This window comes from Trichechus manatus, unplaced genomic scaffold (genome assembly GCF_000243295.1).
Source record: "Trichechus manatus latirostris isolate Lorelei unplaced genomic scaffold, TriManLat1.0 scaffold00053, whole genome shotgun sequence".
In the NCBI taxonomy this organism is placed as follows: domain Eukaryota; kingdom Metazoa; phylum Chordata; class Mammalia; order Sirenia; family Trichechidae; genus Trichechus; species Trichechus manatus.
In genome coordinates this window covers 8,078,628-8,084,922 of record NW_004443989.1, presented here as the reverse complement: position 1 = coordinate 8,084,922, position 6,295 = coordinate 8,078,628, and positions in this window count along the sequence as shown.

Here is a 6,295-nt window from a genome sequence, read left to right as displayed (position 1 = left end):
ACAAACTCCAGAAGATAAGCTAGATAACTGGGATCTTCTAAAAATTAAACACTTATGCTCATCAAAAGACTTCACCAAAAGAATAAAAAAGAGAACCTACAGACTGGGAAAAAATTTTTGGACATTATAAGTCAGACAAAGGTCTAATCTCTAAAATCTACAAGAAAATCCAACACCTCTACAACTAAAAGACAAATAACCCAGTTTAAATATGGGCAAAGGAAATGAACAGACACTTCACCAAAGAAGACATTCAAGCGGCCAACAGAAACATGAGGAAATACTCACAATCACTAGCCATTAGAGAAATGCAACTCAAAACCACAATGAGATACCATCTCACCCCGGCATTACTGGCACGAATCAAAAAAACTGGAAATAACAAATGCTGGAGAGGCTGCGGGGAGACTGGAACCTTTATGCACTGCTGGTGGGAATGCAAAATGATACTACAATTTTGGAAAACGATATGGCGCTTCCTTAGAAAGCTAGAAACAGAAATACCATATGATCCAGCAATCCCACTCCTAGGAATATACCCTAGAGAAATAAGAGCCATCACATGAATAGACATATGCACACCCATGTTCACTGCAGCATTGTTCACGATAGCAAAAAGATGGAAACAACCTACATGCCCATCAACAGATGAATGGATAAACAAACTATGGTACATACACACAATGGAGTATTATGCAACAATAAAGAACAATGATGAACCTGTGAAGCATCTCATAACATGGATGAAACTGGAGGACATTATGCTGAGTGAAATAAGTCAATCACAAAAGGACAAATATTGTATGAGACCACTACTATAAAAACTCATGAAAACGTTTACATACAAAAAGAAACAATCTTTGATGGTCCCGAGGGATGGGAGATGTGGGAGGGGGAAATACTAAATAGACAAGAGATAAGTTGGTAACTTTGGTGAAGAGTAAAACAGTACACAATACTGAGGAAGCCAGCACAACTTGTACAAGGAAAGGTTATGGACGCTCCAGAGACACATCCAAATTCCATGAGGTACCGAATTGCTGGGCTGAGGGCTGTAGGGACCATGGTCTCAAGGAACATCTAGCTCAACTGGCATAACATAGTTTATAAAGAAAATGTTGTTCTACATTCTAACTTGGTGAGTAGCATCTGGGGTCTTAAAACCCTGTGAGCAGCCATCTAAGATACTCCACTGGTCTCACTCCTTCGAGAGCATGGGTGAATGAAGAAAACAAGATACAAGGGAAAGATTAGCCCAAAGACTAATGGACCACAACTACCACAGCCTCCACCAGACTAAGCCCAGTAGAACTAGACAGTGCCCGGCTACCACCACTGACTGCTGTGACTGGGATCACAACAGAGGGTCCCAGACAGAGCTGGAGAAAAAATGTAGAACAAAATTCTAACTCACAGGAAACGGCCAGACTTACTGGCCTGAGAGAGACTAAAGAAACCCCAAGAGTATGGCCTCCAGACACCCTTTTAGCTCAGTAATGTAGTTACTCCTGAGGTTCACCCTTTAGCCAAAGATTAGACAGCCCCATAAAACAAAACGAGACTAATGGGGCTCAACAGCCCAGGGACAAGGACTAGAAGGCAGGAGGGGACAGGAAAGCTGGTAATAGGGAACCCAGGGTTGAGAAGGGAGAATGTTGACATGTCGTGGGGTTGTTAACCAATGTCATAAAACACTATGTGTACTGTTTAATGAGAAACTATTTTTCTGTAAACCTTCATCTAAAGTACAATAAAAAATTTTTTTAATAAAATTAAAAAATTCATAACACAAAGTTGGGGAAAACAGAATATGATATTCATATCCATGCTAACATTACAACCACAGAAAAATTATATCTGCACATGGATAAAAACCAAAAAGACCAAACTTGTTACTGCTGATTTCAATTCTGATTCATAGCGACACTATAGGACAAAGTAGAACGCCCTATAGGGTTTCCAAGGCTGTAATCTTCACTGAAGCAGACTGCCACATCTTTTTCCCATGCAGCGGCTGGTAAGTTCAAACTGCCGACCTTTTGGTTAGTAGCCAAGGCTTTAACCACTGCATCACCAGGGATCCTGTTGCACAAGGATACCAAAACCCGTTAAGGTTAAATCAATTCCAACTCATAGCGACCCTATGGGACAAAGTAGAACTGGCCCATAGGGTTTCCAAGGAGGGACTGGTGGATTTGAACTGCAGACCTTTTAGTTAGCAGCCAAGATCTTAATCACTGAGCCACCAGGGCTCTGTTGCACAGGATAGGGACTGAAAATATTTGATTTATAGTGACTATGATTTTTTAAAATTTGTATCATAATGTTGCTTGAACAAAAATAAAAATTATAATAAGCAAATGAGACCCAGTCTCAATTTTCAAATAACTCATGAAGATATTAACACATGATTACAATACAAGGAAATAAATGTTAAAAGGAAGGGGGTTTTGGTATTTGCCATGAGTCTAGGGGCAGTGGAGGAACCTAGAATCAAGACAGGCCTGACAATTGGCATAATATAGTTCATAAAGAAAATGTTCTACATTCTATTTGGCTGAGTAGTGTCTGGGGTCTTAAAAGCTTGTGAGAGGCCATCTAAGATACATCTACTGGTCCCATCTTGTCCAGAGTAAAGGAGAATGAAGAAAACCAAAGACATAAGGAAAATATTAGTCCAAAGGACTAATGGACCACATGAACCACTAGCCTGAGCCCAGAAGAACTAGATGGTGCCTGGATACCATCACAGATGACTCTGATAGGGATCACAATAGAGGGTCCTGGACAGAGCGGGAGAAAAGTATAGAACAAAATTCAAATTCACAAAAGAAAAGATCAGACTTACTGAAGGAACCCCCAGACTATGGCCCCCGCACACCCTGCTAACTCAGAACCGAAGCCACTCCTGAAGTCTACCTTTCAGCCAAAGATTAGATAGGCCTATAAAATAAATGATAACACATGTGAAGAACATGCTTCTTAGTTCAATCAAGTCTACAAGACCAAATGGGCAACACCTGCCCAAAAGCAAAGATGAGAAGGCAGGAAGGGACAGGAAAACCGGACAAACGGCCACAGGGAACCTGGGGTGTAAAGAGAAAGGGGGAGACCGCTGACACATTGGGAGGATTGCAACCAATGTAACAAAACAAACTGTGTATAAATTTTTGAATGAGAAACTAATTTGCGCTGTAAACTTTCACCTAAAACCACATTAAAAAAAAAAAAATACAGGCCTGAATTCAAATCCTGACTCCCCCACTCATTGGCTGTGTGAACTTCAGCAAGTTACTTTATCTTCCTGTGAATCTTCTGTATAAGGAAGATGTGGTAGGCAGGATAATGTCCCCTCCCCAAAGATGTCCTTGTCCTAATCCCCAGAATTTAAGAATATGTTACCTTACATGGCAACAGGGACTTTGCAGATGTAATTAAATTAAGGATCTTGTGATGGGAGATTTCCTGGATTATCCAGGTGAGTCCGAAGTGATTACAAGGTCTTTATAAGGGAAAGAGGGAGGCAGAAGAGTCAAACAAGGAGATGTGAGGACAGAAGCAGAGATCAGAGAGAGAGAGTTGAAGATGTGAAGCTGCTGTGTTTGAAGATGAAGGAAGAGGACATGGAGCCAAGGAATGTAGGCAGCCTCTAGCAGCTGGAAAAGGCCAGGAAATGGATTCTACCCTGTAGCCCCCAGAAGGAACCAGCCCTGCCCACACCTTGATGTTAGCTTGGTGAAACTTCTGACCTACAGAATGGTAAGATAATACATTGTTACTGGTACAAGCCAGTAAATATGTGGAGACTAGCACATGGAATAATAGTGCCTACATTGCAAGCATGTTGCCAGGAGGAAATGAAGTAATGGTTCTAGCACATGATGTACAGTGCCGGGTGCTTTTTAACTAATCATTCAACAAATAATAAAGGAATTTTTATTATTACCCAGGGAGGCTGTAAGTTTCCCAAGGAAGTAGCATTTGAGGTAGGTCTTGATGAGTAGCTGCTCGCCCTGGGTGGGGGCGGGGATCTCTATCCCCCATCTAACCTAATGGATACGTGGTCTTACTGAACAAACAGGAGTTAATTAATGGGCCCAAAGGGCAGAGTATTTCAATTAGGACTGCCTAGAAAATCCTTTTCCGGAACTCTGATAAGATAGAGGAATGCCCCTAGCTATGTGATCTTAGACCTCAGTTTCCTCATCTGTAATGGGAGAAAAATACCTGGCAGGGGTGTAAGAAAATGAATATGGTAACAAGATGACATGTAAATTGCTTAGCAAGATGTCCAGCATAAAGCAAGAGCTCAATAAATGGTAGAGACCATAATTATTACTCCCAAGGTATTTGGAAAGCAAGGTGATGTTTACACAGGAAAGGCTTGGTGCGTTTGATAGTATTTATTGCCAAAATTCAAGCTTTCAAGTGAAGATTAGAATTTTGGGAAGCTCTTATCCACCACTGTGAGCTGGACAGCTTTCCAATATTAACGCTTTTCTGATGAGATTGGTGGTGGTGTTAATAGAAGCAATTTTAAAAAACAATGAGTCATAGAGTCTTTCAACAACCAGAGGATCTCTGCACAGCTCAGCAAACCAATTATCTTCCCAGTGACCAATGTGGGATATTATAAAAGCATGCATAAGTAAAATCTCCAATCAAACCACAAGATAGAGCCATGGATTTTCATGTATCAGAATCTAAAAATTTCACTGATGTGATTTCAGATCCCACTTTGCAATTTTCCTTTAAGAAATATGTCTAGTTTTGGCATAGCAACAAAGAAAAATATCTACAATTATTATAAAAAGACTATAAAACACCCCTTTCTTCCTTTTCTGACTACATTATCCATGAAAGTCTGGGTTTTCTTATACTTCGACCAAAACAATGTATGGCAACAGAGTGAACACAGGAGCAGGTGTGAGAATCTTGCTGTTTTCTTACAAAGCCAGACATCAAAGAGATTTGCAAAAATGTACTCTTTCCGCCAAAGATTTGTTTTGGAAAATAGTTATTTTTCCTAAAAGTATTTGTTAACCTGTAATGGATTTGTCATTATTTTTATTTTTCAAATGGATTATTATAAATATTTTTAAATACTTCAGTTTTCATTTCTAATAGATATAACCCACAAAAACACAAGCTTTGTGGGGAGCATCCTCAATAGTTTTTAAGAATGTAGAGACTTGAGATCTAGAAGTTTGAGAAGAGAGGTGCTAACAAACCATACAAGCTCCCACCGCAGGCCTTTGCACATGCCCTTCTTTCTGCCTAGAACTTTCTTTCCCCCCGGGAGCTCAGTCCCTCACTCATTCCATCACCTCCTGTGATTGCCACCTCCTCAGAAAGGACTTCCCTGGCCATACTCCATAATGGCCAGCCTACCACATTCCCTCTTGTTACCCTGCAGTATTTTTCTCTACAGCACTTGTCACTAGCTGACACTGTGGGGTCTATATTTATTTTGTTTATTTTCTGTCTCCTCCACTAGAATGCAAGCTCCATGAAGCCAGCTCTGGGGTCTTATTCACTGATATTATTCCAGCACCTGGAACAGTTTCAGACATTTGGCGGATGCTTGATAAATATTTGTTGAATGAATGACCTCATTTAATTCTCACAAAACTCAGGAAGGTGGACACTACTCCTATCCTTATTTTATGGCTGGAGAAACTGAAAGAAGTGACTTGCCTAAAGTAACACAGTTTGTCAATGGGGCAGATTGAGCTTGAAAAATAGGTTTGCCAAATACAGACTTGGGGTGTTATTTGGAAACTGACTGAAACCAAGTACTGTAGAAAGACAGTTTTTGCAACCTGGGAAGTGTAGATAAGGACAGGACGATATCAAGGAATTATTTAACGACAAATGTGTTAGATGTGATAATGGTTGACTTTGTGGTTATGTAAGAAAACACCCCCCCCCGTTTTTCTTTAAAAGAGATATATACTGAAACATGTAGAGATGAAATGATGTAATGCATGGGATTTGCTTTAAAATGTTTGAGGAAAGAAAACAGAAAGGAAAAGAAAAAATGAATAGATGAAGCAACTGCTGCAAAATCTTGATAACCGTTGAATCTGAGATATGAGTGTGTTAGGTGGGGTCCTGGAAGAAGCAGGGGCTAAGATGGAATTGGATGTGCAAGAGGGAAAACACCTGGGAGGGAAACAGGGAGAGTGGGTGGGGAGAGATGGAGGGGAGCAGCTATCAGCCCAGGCTGTAGGTCTGACCCCTGTGGAGGAGAGGGGAAAGGAAGGAAGGCTGGGGAGGAAGCTTCTTAGCCTGC